This window comes from Triticum aestivum, chromosome 6A, assembly GCF_018294505.1.
Source record: "Triticum aestivum cultivar Chinese Spring chromosome 6A, IWGSC CS RefSeq v2.1, whole genome shotgun sequence".
Taxonomy (NCBI): Eukaryota; Viridiplantae; Streptophyta; class Magnoliopsida; order Poales; family Poaceae; genus Triticum; species Triticum aestivum.
Genome location: NC_057809.1, coordinates 295,418,377 through 295,438,019, shown reverse-complemented (window position 1 = coordinate 295,438,019; position 19,643 = coordinate 295,418,377).

Genomic DNA, 19,643 nt, shown 5'->3' with positions numbered 1-19,643 from the left:
TCGTGCACCTATTGATTTGTTGCCTCTTCCATCTTCGGAGAAGGTTAATTTTGATGCTAAACAACGTGCTGAATTGATTTTAAAAATGCATGAGTTAACTAAGGAAAACATTGAGCGCATGAATGCTAAATATAAACTTGCTGGAGATAAGGGTAGAAAACATGTTGTGTTTGCACCTGGAGATCTTGTTTGGTTACATTTGCGTAAGGATAGATTTCCTGATTTGCGCAAATCAAAGTTAATGCCACGTGCTGATGGTCCCTTTAAGGTGTTAGAGAAAATAAATGATAATGCATATAAACTTGAGCTGCCTGCAGATTTTGGGGTTAGTCCCACTTTTAACATTGCAGATTTGAAGCCTTATTTGGGTGAGGAAGATGAACTTCCGTCGAGGACGACTTCATTTCAAGAAGGGGAGGATGATGAGGACATCAATACAATTGTTACACCCACAGCCCCTGCTGCTATACATACTGGACCAATTACTAGATGATAGAGGCGGGGGTGTCCCGATCTTTCGATGAGATGATAACTATCGATTTGGTGAAGATGACTTTGGCGATCCGACTACAAACGTGCACGACGTTGCGCCTTAGCAATCGCTAAACCTACTCCGAAAGGTTATTGACCACGCTGGAGCACAATCAACCTGACCACGAAGGTCTATTCCTGCAAGCAATCGAAGAACAAGCAAGAATATGATAAAAGCAATCTGAATATTGCGAGTATATATGAAGTATTGATAAAGGTGGGGATCCGTAAGCGGTCTTGGTCTGGTCGTTGGACACAAACGAAGTACACGAAGTTGCAATGGCTAACTTTTAACTAAACAAATCCCAAGGAAAAGCTACTAGATGGATCTACTTATATAGGAGCAAGGGGTGGCGGCCAAGGAGGTGGGAGGACGTCCCAAGGCAGCCTAAAACTAAATCTAGGTCGTACAAGGCCAATGGGCCCAAGTGGAGGTGATGTAACACCTTTGGACTTGTAGTTTGACTCGGATTCTACTGCAGCATCAGATTGTTTCGTCCACAACTCAACGCTCCGGACGAATTTGAAAGTGATTCCAATTGGGTTGGAAAGTGCACGAAATCTAGTTTCCAACAAAAAAAGAATCACCCAATTCGGAGTCCGTATGAAAAACTTGTGTGCGTTTTGAGTCAGGTATGTCTGTGCAGTCCGAATCTGAATCCAGAACGTGAGAGACTTGGACTCTATCTTCTCTTGGGCCAAAAGTGACGTGAGAGAACTTTTTGGACAGCAAATAAACATCTCTTTCTTCCTTATCTTCATATGTGGATTGTACAAATGTCCCATACACCTGCAATTAGACAAAACACAAAAGTGTGTGAAGTATTTTTGTTCTGGATAACATAAATAGATTATTGAATAGTTTGCACTAGAAATCACCTAACAAATATGCATATATGCAATATTTCTGGTCATATCCAAGGTAGTCATGTCCTCATCATCCTCCCCTTCTTGAAAATAAAGCCGTCCTCGGCGTTGCTTAATCTGAAATGTGGCTAACAAAAGAGACAAGGTGTACATGTTGTATATGTATATGTCATCCATTTTTACTTCCCTTGATTTTTGCATATATGACACATGAATAGATGAGTAACTTGCATAGTTCATAAAATCTAAAGCCAAAAAATTAGCACAAGAAGTAGAAGGCATGAAAATATTGCAACTCAGTTTGCACATATAAGTGAAGCTCTTATTCATTTCAAAAGATTGACAATGTTCATCATTAAACCATCCCAACATTGGTGAATAAACCTTACTTGCATCAAATTTACATGCTACAACATGCTTAAATAAGCAAACATGCAATAAGTCATTCAACACAGAATCATCACCAAGATTAGAGGTCATATCAAAATGATTAAACATTGGTTCTTTTGCATCAATAGTTAATTCAATGGGTGCACTCAAAATTGTTGGTATTTCAGTTGTTTGATCACATGGCAAAGTCAAATTATCAACGTAGTCCTCTAAAATAGGTGGTGTGATCAAAGTAGTGGGTAGCTCATCAGATGGTGCATTCAAATTGACAAGGCATTCATCATTCTCATGTAGAGATGGAAGATCAGTACCTTTGTCATTACCTCTTATGATCAACTCAGATGATGTAGCCACTCTCGGGGGCGGTGTGTCACATGGTGGAGGTGATGTAGTCCTGACAACAACGGATGTGGTTGTCATAGAGTGCCTAGTAGTTGAAGGAACAATCATATCAACTCTTGGAATGTGCACCGTGCGCTTGTTCTCCTCGTGGCCAACACGTCGTTTTATTTCCTGTTCAGCTTTGCAAGCTAGATGAAACAAATGGTCCATAGGATAACACTCTTCATGAATTAGTATCTCTTGAATATCACGGTTTAATCCTCCCCAAAATCTATCCATAAAATCATCTTCACTTTCTTCTAAAGAGGAATGCAACAAGGTAGTTTGTAAATCATCATAATATTTTGTTACAGTTTCACTACCTTGTTTTAAGTGTTGCAACTTCTTAATCATGTCACGAGTATAATAAGCAGGGACGAAAGTATGTCGCATGGCAAGTTTCAAATCATCCCAAGTAGTAGGTATATAATCAGGGTGTAACCGACAATATTCACTCCACCAAACCAAAGCATAACCAGTGAAAGAACCAACTGCAACCTTAACCTTTTTATGTTCATCGAAATTATGGGAAGCAAATATATTTTTTATGTCGAACTCCCATTCAATATATAAAGCAGGTTTAAAACGGCCATTAAATGGTGGTATAGATACATTAACCTGATCATGTGCATTTGGATATTTGTGCACCTCTCGTGACGGTTGTGGTATTTGCAAAGGTGGTGGCACGTCTCCCGCGATCGACGAAGCCCATGAATTGACTCTGGATCCTGTCATGATTAGTAGAACAAGAAACAAAACCCAAAAATAATGTTCCTATAACTACTAGGATGTGGTGGTAAAACGCTCACAGTAAAGCAAATATCAATGTCTTACACGTTCTTACCATGCAGCAGGCGGTGATCGGCAACCAGCGGTGTCAAGTAACTCCGAATATTGAGTAAAGCGATTGCCAGGGGAGCATACGTATACACGGTGTAGAAATATGTGGAGCTGGGTTGGCTATATATGGTAGCAAAAGATTAGCAATAATCAATTCAAAGATGCAATGTTGAATAAACGCTCAACGACGGTACTGTGCTGGTCCTAGGCTAGACCGGACTAGAGACGCGAGCCTAGAACACTAATAAGGTCACGGCGTAGCACAACTAGCACCAATGAATGATACTAAGTAGCTCTTGACAGCAAGATATAAGTGAAGATCACAACGGCAGTGAAGATAATGATGAAAAACAACTGCCAAGCAGGATATATAACAACTCTCTCTTCAACTTTCCTCTTGAAAAGTTTGCTACTAACTCAAGCTTTCCAATGCAAAAAGAATCACTCAATTCTGAATTGATATGAGGAGTCAAAGAATTTTAAAACTGGCCTGAAAAATTGGAACAAGTTGTGTTCACGAACTTCGGAGAGCAAAAAGACCTATTTAGAAGACGATTTTGAGGTGTCAAATATTGAACTAGCTTCTGCAACTATTTACATGCGGCTCGTCGCTAGCTTCAATTTGAGTACCCACGGAGCCAAAACGGACTTCATATGAGGAAGATACACCTGTTTTACTGAACAGTGCGCAAAACAGATTCTAATCCGAATTCAGGTACGAGATTGATTCTAGATAGATCCGATTTTTTTTCTTCTCTCTTTTTTTTCCTCACACTTTTTTTTTCTTTCTCTCCTTTTTTTTCTCTGACTTTTTTCTCCTTTTTTTTTCTCTCTTTTTTTCTCCCTCTTTCCAAAACAAACTAGATAAGATGCAGATTGGATCAAGTGAAGATGTGAATGATCTCAACTATTATTATGACAATGAATGGTGGGTAGCACGTGGTGGAAATTGATGGATGGGTGGTGGACAGCGGAAGAGATAATGATGCAGCGGTGGTGTGACTAATGTGAACAGATCTCGAAACTCTAAACGAACTAGACACTAAGACCAGCAACTCGACACAACGATGCAACCGATAATTCAACTATGCAAGCAATGAAAAGAAAATTCCAAAGGCTCAGACTGGCTTGGACCAAGGATGAATAGATCTAACTTTTTTTTGTGGCTTTTTCTTGGACAATAGGTAAGAAAATAAATCTAATCTAGGAAAACTGGAAATTCTCACCGAGCAACCTGAAAACTGATACCACTTGATAGAGGCGGGGGTGTCCCGATCTTTCGATGAGATGATAACTATCGATTTGGTGAAGATGACTTTGGCGATCCGACTACAAACGTGCACGACGTTGCGCCTTAGCAATCGCTAAACCTACTCCGAAAGGTTATTGACCACGCTGGAGCACAATCAACCTGACCACGAAGGTCTATTCCTGCAAGCAATCGAAGAACAAGCAAGAATATGATAAAAGCAATCTGAATATTGCGAGTATATATGAAGTATTGATAAAGGTGGGGATCCGTAAGCGGTCTTGGTCTGGTCGTTGGACACAAACGAAGTACACGAAGTTGCAATGGCTAACTTTTAACTAAACAAATCCCAAGGAAAAGCTACTAGATGGATCTACTTATATAGGAGCAAGGGGTGGCGGCCAAGGAGGTGGGAGGACGTCCCAAGGCAGCCTAAAACTAAATCTAGGTCGTACAAGGCCAATGGGCCCAAGTGGAGGTGATGTAACACCTTTGGACTTGTAGTTTGACTCGGATTCTACTGCAGCATCAGATTGTTTCGTCCACAACTCAACGCTCCGGACGAATTTGAAAGTGATTCCAATTGGGTTGGAAAGTGCACGAAATCTAGTTTCCAACAAAAAAAAGAATCACCCAATTCGGAGTCCGTATGAAAAACTTGTGTGCGTTTTGAGTCAGGTATGTCTGTGCAGTCCGAATCTGAATCCAGAACGTGAGAGACTTGGACTCTATCTTCTCTTGGGCCAAAAGTGACGTGAGAGAACTTTTTGGACAGCAAATAAACATCTCTTTCTTCCTTATCTTCATATGTGGATTGTACAAATGTCCCATACACCTGCAATTAGACAAAACACAAAAGTGTGTGAAGTATTTTTGTTCTGGATAACATAAATAGATTATTGAATAGTTTGCACTAGAAATCACCTAACAAATATGCATATATGCAATATTTCTGGTCATATCCAAGGTAGTCATGTCCTCATCACTAGAGCTCGTGCACGCCAACTAAATTACCAGGTACTTTCGTTTCTTGGTAATGATTCTAATATTCATGAGAATATGATGCTGCCTAAATTGGATACATTTGTTTTGCTTACAAATGAAGGGCCTAGCTTGGAGAAGGATGAACATTGGAGCAAGAACAAGCATGGAGATGATGGCATGCGCAAGGGGAACAAGAACGGAGTTACAAGTGATGATTTCAGGACTTTGAAGCCACCATAATGGGTGCATGAAGCCTTGGACGAAATATACAAGATGCCACTTCATAAATTTCGTCCCGAGGCTATTTTAGGTGCTGCGTCACCTTATTATTGGGCCAGGCCCATGTAATTTCGAAATACATAAGTATAGGCTATTTTTAGAGTCCGTATGTGTGGGGAAACAAGAGATAGGGTTGATTTCGGACCCCTCCACCAAGGGCCATGAAGTTCCCCCCTCTTCCTCCATATATACAGCCCTTAGGGCATCGTTTAGACTTTGGGATTTGTTTAGTTAAAAGTTAGCCATTGCAACTTCATGTACTTCGTTTGTGTCCAACGACCAGACCAAGACCGCTTACGGATCCCCACCATTATCAATACCTCATATATATTTGCAATATTCAGATTGCTTTATCATATTCTTGCTTGTTCTTCGATTGCTTGCAGGAATAGACCTTCGTGGTCAGGCTGACCGTGCTTCCGGCATCGTCAGTAACCTCAGGAGATTGGTTTAGCGATTGCTAAGGCGCAACGTCGTGCACGTTTGTAGTCGGATCGTCAAAGTCGTCTCCACCAAATCGATAGTTATCATCTCATCAAAAGATCGGGACACCCTCGCCTCTATCAAATAGAGGTTAATCATAAGTGGGATGCTTGTCCAAGTAAGGACAGCACCCAAGCACCGGTCCACCCACATACCAAATTATCAAAGTACCGAACGTGAATCATATGATCGTAATGAAACCTAGCTTGACGATAATTCCTTTGCTACAAAAAGGATTGGGCCACCTTGCTGCACTTTATTTATTTTTGTTACTTGTTGCTCGTTACAAATTATCTTATCACAAAACTATCTGTTACCTATAATTTCAATGCTTGCAGAGAATACCTTGCTGAAACCCGCTTATCATTTCCTTCTGCTCCTCATTGGGTTCGACACTCTTACTTATCGAAAGCACTATGATAGATCCCCTATACTTGTGGGTCATCAGGGTACGACGCCTTAAGATAGGCAAAGGACGTGAGGTAAATTTGTAGTAGATTGATAGATCGAATGCCAAATAAATAAATGAGAATAAATTGTAGCAACGTATTTTTGGGTTTTTGGATTAATAGATCTGAAAATAAATGCAAACGAAAATAGATCGTGAAGCAAATAATATGAGAAAGAGACCCGGGGCCGTAGGTTTCACTAGTGGCTTCTCTCGAGAAAAATACCAAATGGTGGGTGAACAAATTACTGTTGGGCAATTGATAGAAAATCAAATACTCATGACGATATCCAGGCAATGATCATTGCATAGGAATCACATCCAAGATTGGTAGACCGACTCCTGCCTTCATCTACTACTATTACTCCACACATCGACCGCTATCCAGCATGCATCTAGTGTATTAAGTTCACGGAGAAATGGAGTAATGCAATAAGAACGATGACATGATGTAGCCAAGATCTATCTATGTAGAGATAGACCCAACTGTTTTATCCTTATTAGCAACAATACATATGTGTCGGTTCCCCTTCTGCCACTAGGATCAAGCACCGTAAGATCGAACCCACTACAAAGCACCTCTTCACATTGCAAGATAAATAGATCAAGTCGGCCAAACAAAACCCAAATATCAGAGAAGAAATACGAGGCTATAAGCAATAATGCAGAAAAGAGATCAAAGAAACTCAAATACTTTCATAGATATAAAAAGATAGATCTGATCATAAATTCAAAGTTCATTGATCCCAACAAACACACCGCAAAAGAGTTACATCATATGGATCTCCAAGAGACCATTGTATGGAAAATCAAGAGAGGGAGAGGAAGCCATCTAGCTACTAACTACGGACCCGAAGGTCTACAAAGAACTACTGACGCATCATCCGACAGGCACCAATGGTGGTGGTGAACCCCATCCGAGATGGTGTGTAGATTGGATCTGGCGGTTCTGGACTCTGTGGCAGCTGGATCAATATTTCGTCGACCCCCTAGGGTTTCTGGAATATCGGGGTATTTATAGAGCAAATAGGTGGTCTGGGGGGCACCCGAGGTGGGTACAACCCACCAGGGCACGCCTGGGCCTCCTGGCGCACCCTGGTGGGTTGTGCTCTCCTCGGAGCACCCCCCAGGCGCAGACACGGCCCATTATGTTCCTTCTAGTCCAAAAAAATCTCCGTAAAGTTTCATTGCGTTTGGACTCCGTTTGGTATTGATTTTCTGCGATGTAAAAAACATGGAAAAAACAGCAACTGGCACTTGGCACTATGTCAATAGGTTAGTACCAAAAAATGATATAAAATGACTATAAAATGATTATAAAACATCCAGGATTGATAATATAACAGCATGGAACAATCAAAAATTATAGATACATTGGAGACGTATCAGCGGTGTCATCTCCACTGACTTAGATGGTGCCCTATTTAAAGTGAATGTGGCTGTCTCTAATGCATAACCCCAAAATGATAGTGGAAGGTCGACAAGAGACATCATAGAATGCACCCAATAAGGTATGATTACGACGTTCGAACACACACCATTACGCCATGGTGTAAAAGGTGGAGTCAACTGTGAAACAATTCCACATTTTCTTAAGTGATTGCCAAACTCATAACTCATATACTCTCCCCCTCGATCAGATAGTAGGAATTTGATCTTCTTGTTACAATGATTCTCAAATTCACTCTAAAATTTCTTGAACTTTTCAAATGTCTCAGACTTGTGCTTCATTAAGTAATTATACCCATATCTACTCAAATTATCAGTGAAGGTGAGAAAGTAATGATATCCATCGCGCACGTCAACGCTCATCGGACCGCACACATTAGTATGTATGATTCGCAGCAAGTCACTTGCCCGTTCCATTGTTCCGGAAAACGGGTCTTAGTCGTCTTGCCCATGAGGCATGGTTCGCATGTGTCAAGTGATTCAAAATCAAGTGACTCCAAAAGTCCATCACCCTGGAGTTTCTTCATGCACTTTACACCAATATGACCTAAGCGGCAGTGCCAGAAGAAAGTGGTACTATCATTATCAATTCTACATCTTTTGGCATCAACGCTATGAACATGTGTATCATCACTATCGAGATTAAATAAGAATAAACCCCTCACAATGGGTGCATGACCATAAAAGATAGTACCCATATAAATAGAACAACCATTATTCTCTTATTTAAATGAGTAACCGTCTTGCATTAAATAAGATCTAGATGTAATGTTCATGCTCAACATAGGCACTAAATAACAATTATTCAGGTTCATCACTAATCCTGATGGTAATCAAAGAGCGATCGTGCTGACGGCGATCACATCAACCTTGGAACCATTTCCCACGTGCATCATCACTTTGTCCTTCGCCAGCCTCCGTCTATTCTGTAGTTCCTGCTTTGAGTTGCAAATGTGAGCAACCGAACCGGTATCAAATACCCAGGCACTACAACGAGAGTTGGTAAGCTACGCATCAATAACATGCATATCATATATACCTTTGTTGACGTTGGCCCCTTCTTGTCAGCCAGATACTTGGGGCAGTTCCGCTTCTAGTGGACAGTTCCCTTGCAATAGAAGCACTCAATCTCCGGCTTGGGTCCAGCCTTGGGTTTCTTCACAGGAGGAGCAACTTCTTTGCCACCTTTCTAGAAGTTTCCCTTCTTTCCCTTGCCTTTCTTGAAACTGGTGGTTTTATTCACCATCAACACTTGATGTTCCTTTTGGATGTCTTACTCGGTGACTTTCAACATCACAAACAGCTCGGAGACTGACGTGTTCAGCCCTTGCATGTTATAGTTCAACACAAAGCTCTTGTAGTTAGGTGGTAGAAATTTAAGAACTCTGTCAATGATAGCCTCTGGCGGGAGCTCAATTCAACTCAGCAAGACGGTTTTAGTACCCAGACATTTTGAGTATGTGCTCACTTCAGGCATATAACTTATCGAAGGTCTCATACCTCTTGATCCGGTCATTCTTCTCAAAGATAAACTTCAACTCCTGGAACATCTCATATGATCCACGACGTTCGAAAAGCCTTTGAAGTCCCGGCTCTAAGCCATACAGCATGGCACACTGAACTATTGAGTAGTCATCAACACGTGACTGCTAGGCGTTCACAACGTCCATAGTCGCTGGAGGGGGTGGCGCACCAAACGGTGCATCAAGGACATAAGACTTTTGGGCAGCCGTGAGGATAATCCTCAGATTACGGGCCAAGTCCACAAATTTACTTCCATCATCTTTTAGCTTAGCTTTCTCTAGGAACGCATTGAAATTTAGGGGAGCTAGTGCACGAGCCATTGATCTACAACATAAGTTTGCAAAGATAACTTAGACTATTGTTCATGATAAATGAGTTCAATTAATCATATTACCTAAGAACTCCCACTCAAATCAACATCCCTCCAGTTGTCTGAGTGTAACATGATCCAATTCACCAACCCAAGTCTGATCATCATGTGAGATGAGGTGGTTTGAATGGTGAACATCTCTATGTTGATCATATCTACTATATGACTTGTGTTCGACCTTTCGGTCTCTTGTGTTCTGAGGCCATGTCTCTACATGCTAGACTCGTCAAGTTGAACCCAAGTGTTCCGCATGTGCAAAAATGGCTTGCACCCGTTGTATGCAAATGTAGAGTCTATCACACCCGATCATCACGTGGCTTTGAAACGAAGAACTTTCACAATGGTGCACACTTGGAGAGAACACAATTTTATCTTGAAATTTTAGTGAGGGGTCACCTTATAATACTACCGTCATCCTAAGCAAAATAAGATGCATAAAAGGATTAACATCACATGCAAATCATAAGTGACATGATATGGCCATCAACTTGTGCTTTCGATCTCCATCTCCGAAGCACCGGCATGATCTCCATCATCATCGGCATGACACCATGATATCCATCATCATGATCTCCATCATCGTGCCGCCATCGGGGTTGTCACGCCAACCATGCTTCTACAACTATTGCTACCGCTTAGAGATAAAGTAAAGCATTACACAGTGCTTAATGATTGACACATAGGTCATACAATAATTAAAGACAACCCTATGGCTCCTGCCAGTTGCCGTATGCATCGACATGTAAGTCGATATAAACTACAAACATGACCATATCATACATCAAATATATTTCATCATGTCTTTGGCCATATCATCATAACATACCCTGCAAAAACAAGTTAGACATCCTCTCATTGTTGTTGCATGTTTTACGTGGCTGCTATGGGTATCTAACAAGAACGATTCTTACCTACGCAAAGCCACAATGGTGATATGCAAGTTGCTATTTAACCTTCTACAAGGACCACCTTTGTCGAATCCGATTCAACTAATGTGGGAGAGATAGACTCCCGCCATCCATCTTTATGCAACAAAGTCACATGTTAGTCGATGGAACCGGTCTCATGTACGTGGACATGTAAAGTTGGTCCAGGCCGCTTCATCCCATAATACCGCTGAATCAAGAGAAGACCACGGAAGGAAGCAATCTCAATATCAACGCCCACAAACTCCTTTGTGTTCTACTCGTGATGTCATCTACGCATAGACCTAGCTCATGATGCCACAGTTGGGGAACGTTGCATGGGAAAAAATTTCCTACGCTCACAAGACTAATCTAGGAGATGAACATTTACGAGAGGAGAGATTGCATTTGCGTACCCTTCTAGATCGCTAAGCATAAGCATTAAGAAATGCGGTTGATGTAGTCGAACGTCTTCGCGATCCAATCACGATCTGTCCTGCGAACTCTCGATCCAAGTGCCGAACGGACGGCACCTCCGCGTTCAACACTTGTATAGCTTGATGACGCATTCACCTCCTCGATCCAGCGAGCGATGGTGAAGTAGTAGCTCGAGTCCTTTGGCAGCATGATGACATGGTGGCGGTGGTGGTGGTGGAATCTCAGCAGAGCTTTGCGAAGCACTACGGAGAGGAAGAGGGCTACAAGGTATAGGGAGGGCAACACCATGGCATTGATGGGTCTGACTTCCCTCCTATCACGCCCTCGATGCGGCTATATCTCCCACGTGTCGAAGCACGACTTAGAGGCATAACCGCATTGAAAGCAATGTCGCAAGTGAGGTAATCTTCACAACAACCCATGTAAATAAATAAAGGGAGAGGTACATAGTTGGCTTACACTCGCCACGTCACACAAATACATAAACAAGTCATTACATTCATCCAATACACTCAAGGTCCGACTACGGAACCAAAATGAAGATAAACCCCAAATGCAACATAGTCCCCGATCGCCCCAACCGGGTACCACTACTGATCATCTAGGAAAGACACGTAGTAACAACAAGAGTCTTCATCGAACTCCCACTTGAGCTCGGTCATATCGTCTGGAGCGGTATCATCGGTCCCTACATCTAGTTTTGGAAGTAATCTGTGAGTCATGGGGACTCAGCAATCTCACACCCTCGCGATCAAGACTATTTAAGCTTATAGGAAGGGTAAAGGTATGATGTGGAGCTGCAGCAAGCGACTAGCATATATGGTGGCTAACATATTCGCAAAAGAGAGCGAGAAGAGAAGGCAAAAGCACAGTAGAACAACTATGATCATGAAGTGATCCTAGAACAACCTACGTCAAGCATTACTCCAACACCGTGTTCACTTCCTGGACTCCGCCGAGAAGAGACCATCACGGTTACACACGCGGTTGGTGCATTTTAATTAAGTTCAGTTTCAGGTTATCTACAACCGGACATTAACAAATTCCCATCTGCCCATAACCGCAGGCACGGCTTTCGAAAGTTCAAATCCCTGGAGGGGAGTCCCAACTTAGCCCATCACAAGCTCTCACGGTCAACGAAGGATATTCCTTCTCCCAAGACAATCCGATCAGACTCGGCATCCCGGTTACAAGACATCCTCGACAATGATAAACAAGTCCAGCAACACCGCCCGAATGTGCCGACAAATCCCGATAGGAGCTGCACATATCTCGTTCTCAGGGCACACTCGGATTGTCCAAACTTCCGGTAGGCCAACCTAGAGTTGCCCCTAGTGGCCACCGGCGGCTGACAAGGTGGACCAACACTTAGAGGAGCACTGGCCCGGGGGGGGGGGGAGGGGGTTAATAAAGATGACCCTTGGGCTCCGGAAACCCAAGGGAAAAAGAGGCTAGGTGGCGAATGGTAAAACCAAGGTTGGGCATTGCTGGAGGAGTTTTATTCAAGGCGAACTGTCAAGGGGTTCCCATTATAACCCAACCGTGTAAGGAACGCAAAATCCGGGAACATAACACCGATATGACGGAAACTAGGGCGGAAAGAGTGGAACAAAACACTAGCCATATGTCCGAGCCTTCCACCCTTTACCAAGTATATATGTGCATTAAGATAAACAAGATAATATGGTGATATCCCAACAATAAACAAGTTCCAACAAGGAACAATCTCCAAACTTCACCTACAACTAGCAGCGCTATAAGAGGGGCTGAGCAAAGCGGTAACATAGCCAAACAACGGTTTGCTAGGACAAGGTGGGTTAGAGGTTTGACATGGCAATGTGGGAGGCATGATAAGCAAGTGGTGGGTATCGTAGCATAGGCATAGCAAAAGAGCGAGCATCTAGCAAGCAAATATAGAAGTGATTTCGAGGGTATGGTCATCTTGCCTGCAAAGTTCTCAAAGTTGGCTTGATCCTCGAAAGCGTACTCAACGGGCTCCTCATTCACGTACTCGTCTCCCGGCTCTACCCAAGCAAGAACAACAAGCAAAAGGAACACAATCAACCACGTGCAATGCTCAAGCAACATGATGCAAACATGGTATGATATGCGGGATGCGATATGTGATGCATATGCAAGATTTGGCAAGTAATGATTGAACCTAGCCTCAACTTGGAAAACCAAGAGCGCCACTAGAAAGAGGAGTTGATTTCGGTTGAAATCGATATAAAGATCACCGGATTCGGATGCACGGTTTGGAAATGGCAAGCAAAACAAATATGGCACCGGTCTGGGATAAACAGCAAGTAGCCTTCTAAATGCATCAAGATAAATAAGCTACTACACTCAAACATGACAACAAAATACATGGCAGGGATCCTCTCATGATGCTTGAAAAAAGATGAACATTGAGCTATGGCTAATTCACCCAATAACAGGTTCAAACAAGCATGGCAAAAGTGCAAAAGATTACTGGTTTCAGACTTAGTGAAATTAACAGCAAGTCAGGACTTTATCATCAGGAAGCAATGTTTAGAGCACGATAACTATATGCTACAGGAACATATCATGGCAAATCAAGTCATGGTATGAAGCTACTCTAAGCATATAACAAAAGTCCCTTAGTGACCATGAGTCAAAAGGGATCAGAAAATACAATTGCAAGCATGATAACGAGTAGGCATGTTTAGGAGCTCGATGCACTCACTACGAGGCATTGCATTACAAGCTAAGCATACACCCATCAAATAGACATGGCATAGAAGCTAGACATGGCAAGAACAACAACATAGCATGCACGGATCAACTACAACAAGCTCGGGAAAATCGCTAAACATGTTAACAATCTGCCAGGAACATTTTATAGCAAAAGTAGAGCTCGATTGACTCAAGCTAGGGTGCTCCATAATTGCAAACAAAGACATGGATGGATAGAGCACAACATTATCTACAAAACATCCTTACTGATCATGCTCAAAAGAGGCACGAATCACTAGGAAACAACATGAACATATGGCATAAAAATAATGACATGGCAAGGACTTAGTGAAATTCTATGTCCCTGAAATCAACATCATTGAGTAAGCTACTTTGCATGCTTGTGCTAGTCACCACAAAGATCACAAAAATACATGGCATACACCCCTGTAAAGATGGCATGGCATACATCAAAACACATGTAGAGCTCAGGATCATAGCATGCACATATTAATCATGGCAAAAATGACAAAAGGGCATTTGCTGAAACAGATTTGAAATTATCATCACATAGCCCTCTTCCAACAGCATTTTGGGCATCAAGATGAGCTCAAAAGAAAATGATGCAATGGGATGAAATGATGTACTCATCGAGACGAACATTTTGATATGCTACACGCATGAATCAGAGCTACGATGAGGAAGTTATGGCATGTCAAAGAATGAAAAATAAATAGGGTTAGGGACGAAAAAGTCAACCGAGGCAAAATGGACCTGGATCTCGATCTCGCCGGTGCGGAAAATGATGTTCACCGGAGAGCTTCGCCGGAGTCGACCGGAGAGGCGAGGTGGGAGTGCGGCCGATGCGGGGGACGGTGGCCGGAGTCGGCGCCGGAGTTAGTGACGGCGAGGCGCGGCGTCAGCGACGGAGTGAGGTAACGGGGTCGGCGAGGTCGGTGTCGGCGACGAGCGGGCTGGGCGGCGCCGGCAGGCTCGGGCGGCGCGGCGAGGGAGGAAGCGGCGCGGGCGTAGGGCGCGGTCGCGGGCCGGGAGGGTCGGCCACGGGCTGCGGCGGGCCACGGCGGAGGAGACTGGGTGGTGCCACGTGGCGCCTTACGATTGGACGTAGGCGGCGGCGGCTGCTTTGTCCGGCCAGACCGGACACGTCCGGCGCGGCGGAAGGAGGAGGAGCAAGGTCTAGGGTAGAAATGACCCGAAAATTTCGTGGGAGGGCTAGATTTATAGGTAGGGGGAGCTAGGAAGCTCCAAATGAGGTGCGGTTTGTGGCCACGTGATCGTGATCGAACTGTGATGTAGGGTAGAGACCCTAATCACCCGATCTTTCACGAAAGGAGCAGATCCCGGGGAAATCACGAAGAACATGGGGAAGAACGGAAGGAAAACACAAGAGGAAATCACTAAATCGACACGAATAAGTCACACATGAGCTAGATCCTCGAGTACATAGAACGATACACGAATCCACGGACATCTAGGGACAATACACGGTAACCGGTTCTTCTCCGTGAGGAGGTCTTGAATCCACAAGGGGATCTTCCCGTAAAGGGGGCTTGAATCCGCTTGGGGGATCTTCTCCGGTGGAGGCTCGAATCTCCGAGGAGAAGGTCACCAAGTGGATGAGCAAAGCTCTCTCACAAATATGAGCTAAACATTTGCTAACCCTAGAAGGGAGGTGGGAGAGGTCTATTTATAGTCTAAGTGGAAATGGGGGCGAAAGAAGGGGTACATGGGCCTCGGGCCCGAATCTGGATGCAGCCAGGTATCGGACGTCCGCTGGTGGCCGGTCGTCCGGTGTCTCAGGAACAGCCGGTCGTCTGGTGTCCTCCGGGCGTCCGCTGGTTCTGCTCTGTGATGGGGGTGCCGGACGTCCGGAAACGTCGGGCTTTCGCTGATGTTGGTTCGGATGCAAGTGCGCTGGTCGTCCGGTCCGGACCGGACTTCCGCTCGTTTGCTTCGGGTGCAGGGGCACCAGTCGCCCGGTCTGGACCAGACGTCCGCTCGCTGGGGCTCGGCTGATGCTTCACGCGCGGGACGTCCGGTCCCGGCCGATCGTCCGGTGGCTGGACTTTTCCTTCAGCCCTCCTTCTTCTCCGTCTTCTCGTCCGTCTTCCTCTTCTTCTTGTCCTTGCTCCTTAGCTTCTCCATGGTACCTGAGTATGCACAAAGTGTCCATATGAGGTAGTAGCCATGCTTCATGTGCATCGAAGTGGAATTGTGAGAGGAGAGATGTCACCTCGGTTTCAAGAGCTCTTGCACGTGATCGAGTCATGGGTCCACTAGGCACTTGATGAGACGATGGTAGGTCCATGGGGATGACCTTAGGATGCTCCACATCATCTCCCCTCCCTTGGGGAAGATCCGACCTCGGATCGAAATCCTCATCACCATGGTACGGGGAGACATCTTTGACGTTGAAGATGTCGCTCACGGAGTACTTGTCACGTGGGATGTCGATCTTGTATGCGTTGTTGTTGTAGCGTGCAAGCACCTTGAATGGTCCATCGGCTCATGGTAGTAGCTTGGACTTGCGTTCATTGGGGAAGCGTTCCTTGCGAAGGTGTAGCCACACAAGATCTCCAATGTTGAATATCATGTGATTCTTGTTGACGTTGAGCTTGGTCGTGATTCGTTGTACTTAGAGCTCAATGGTGTGCCTTGTATCTTCATGCATCTTCTTGAGGTGGTTGACTCGGTCACTCGCGTCCATGTTTGTGCGCTCGTGGAGTGGTAGGGGTAGGATGTCCAATGGGGACAAAGGGTTGAAACCGTAGACAACCTCGAAGGGGGACTTGCCGGTAGTCGAATGTCTTACACAGTTGTAGGCGTACTCGGCGATGGGTAAGCACTCCTCCCACTCCTTGATGTTCTTCTTGATTAGCACGCGAAGAAGGGTGGAGAGCGTGCGGTTTGTCACCTCCGTTTGGCCGTCGGTTTGTGGATGATAGGCCGTGGAGAATAGAAGCTTGATTCCGAGCTTGGCGCATAAGGTCTTCCAAAAGTAACTCAAGAACTTGACGTCGCGGTCCGAGACGATAGTCTTTGGCACACCATGTAGACGCCATATTTCCCTACAAAAGAGATTAGCCACATGTGAAGCATCGTCTATCGTGTTACAAGGAATAAAATGTGCCATTTTTGAGAAACGGTCCACAACGACAAATATAGAATCTTTCCCATTGCGAGTCCTAGGCAAACCAAGTACGAAGTCCATGCTAATGTCTTCCCATGGTTGATATGGAATTAGTAGAGGCATATAGAGGCCATGATATTGAGCTTTGGACTTAGCTTTGCGGTATGTCGAACATCGGTTGGTGAAACGATTGACGTATCGAAACATCTTTGGCCAAAAGTAACTCTTCGAGAGCGTGGCGAACGTCTTGTCGCGTCCGAAATGTCCCATTAAGCCTCCTCCACGTGATTCCTGCAAAAGAAACAAATGAAGGGACGACTTGGGGATGCAAAGTTTGTTAGCTCTCATAAGATAGCCGTCTTTGATGTAATAGCGTTCCCAAGATGTATTCGACAAACACTTGGCATAAGGAATGGCAAAAGTTTCATCATGCTCATACAATTCTTTGATATGCTCGAAGCCAATGACATCTAACTCAAGTTGCGTGACTAGCATGCATATGCGGGAAAGAGCATCCGCTATGATGTTTTCTTTACCCTTGATGTACTTGATGACATAGGGAAAAGACTCAATGAATTCACTCCATTTAGCATGACGCTTGTTCAACTTAGTTTGACCCTTAAGATACTTGAGAGTCTCATGATCGGTATGAATGATAAACTCATGGGGACGAAGGTAATGTTCCCATTCATGTAAAATGCGTACTAAAGCATATAGCTCTGTGTCATAGATGGGATAGTTGAGTTGCGCTTCGGAAAGTTTCTCACTAAAGTAAGCTATGGGGCGCTTCTCTTGCGTTAACACACCTCCTATGCCATTACCGCTAGCATCGCAATGAATCTCAAAAGGCTTGTCGAAGTTGGGTAAAGCAAGCACGAGAGCATGAGTTAGAAAATTCTTAAGCTCATTGAATGCGGTATCTTGGGATGGTCCCCAAACAAACGATGCATTCTTCTTGCTCAAAGCATGCAAAGGCGAAACAATGGTGCTAAAAGCCTTCACAAAGCGACGATAGAAAACCACAAGACTAAGGAAACTACGCACTTGATGTAAGTTGGTTGGTTGCGGCCAAGTCTTAATAGCATTGATCTTGGACTCATCTACATGAACACCCTTAGAAGAGACAACAAAACCCAATAAAACGAGCTTATCAACACCAAAAAGGCATTTCCCCATATTAGCATAGAGACGCTCTTTCCTAAGAGTTTGCAAGATGGTGCGGACATGGGTGACATGCTCTTTGATAGATTTGCTAAACACAAGAATGTCATCGAAGTAAACCACAACAAATATACCAATGTAAGGGCGAAAGACATGATTCATAAGGCGCATAAAAGTGCCCGGTGCTTCCGAGAGACCCATAGGCATGACTAACCATTCATACAAACCAAACTTGGTTTTGAAGGCGGTTTTCCATTCATCGCCCTCTTGTATGTGGATTTGATAGTAACCACTCTTAAGATCAATTTTGGATAATATAGTGCCACCACTAAGCTCATCTAGCATATCATCTAGGCGTGGAATGGGATACCTATAATGAACGGTGATATCATTGATAGGTCTACAATCGGAGCACATGCGAAAGCTACCGTCACGTTTTGGCACAAGAATGACTGGTACGGCACAAGGGCTCAAACTTTCACGCACATGTCCATAGTCTATGAGATGCTTTACTTGCCTTTGAATTTCTTTGGTTTCTTCGGGGTTGACACCGTAGGGAGCTTTGTTCGGAAGTGGTGCTCCGGGGATGAGGTCGATGCGGTGCTCAATGCCTCATAGTGGAGGTAGTCCCGGAGGTAGCTCATTGGGGAAAACATCTTGAAATTCCTGCAAAAGAGAAGACAACACTAGAGGAAGAGTGTGAGAAGTGTTAGTTTGTGGTGCATTGTCCTTGCACATGAGGACGTAGTGTAGGACACTAGATGGGTTCTCACACACTTCTCTCATCTCACGTTTGGTGGCAAATAGAACTAGGTTCTTGTTTTCGCTCATCGTGGAGGCACTCAATTTGGGCTTGTGGTGCTCACTCTCTTTTTGGTGGCTCACTCTCTCACCATTCTCTCCACGATGGGTAGCTTGCTTATCGGCGATCACTTGGCATGGAGACATAGGGCGTAACACAAACTCCTTTCCTTGCATCTTGAAGCTAAAGTGGTTTGTACGCCCATATTGGACGACTTCTCTATCGAATTGCCCTGGCCATCCAAGGAGAAGATGACAAACGGTCATTGGGATGACGTCGCACTCGAAGGTGTCTTCGTAGGCGCCGATTTTGAAGGAGACTTGTACTCGGTGCTCGACTTGGATAGTGCCGGAGTCACTAAGCCATTGCACTTTGTATGGATGTGGGTGCTTCGTCTTGGGCAATTGGAGCTTGGAGCAAAGTTCTTCACTTGCGAGATTGTGACAACTCCCTCCATCTATGATGACCTTGACGGATCGTCCATTGATGCCGGCCTTGGTGTGGAATATGTGGCATCGTTGGTCTTCTTCTTGGTGATGTTGGAGAGTCAAGACTTTGGAGACAACAAGTGCGGGGCTTGAGTCTTCATCACAAAAGACTTGTTCGTCTTCATTGTTCACTTGGCAGTGCATGGCGACTTGCTCAAGGGATTCCATTTCTCCTTCGCTCATGGAATCATAAGTCCCATCGTCGT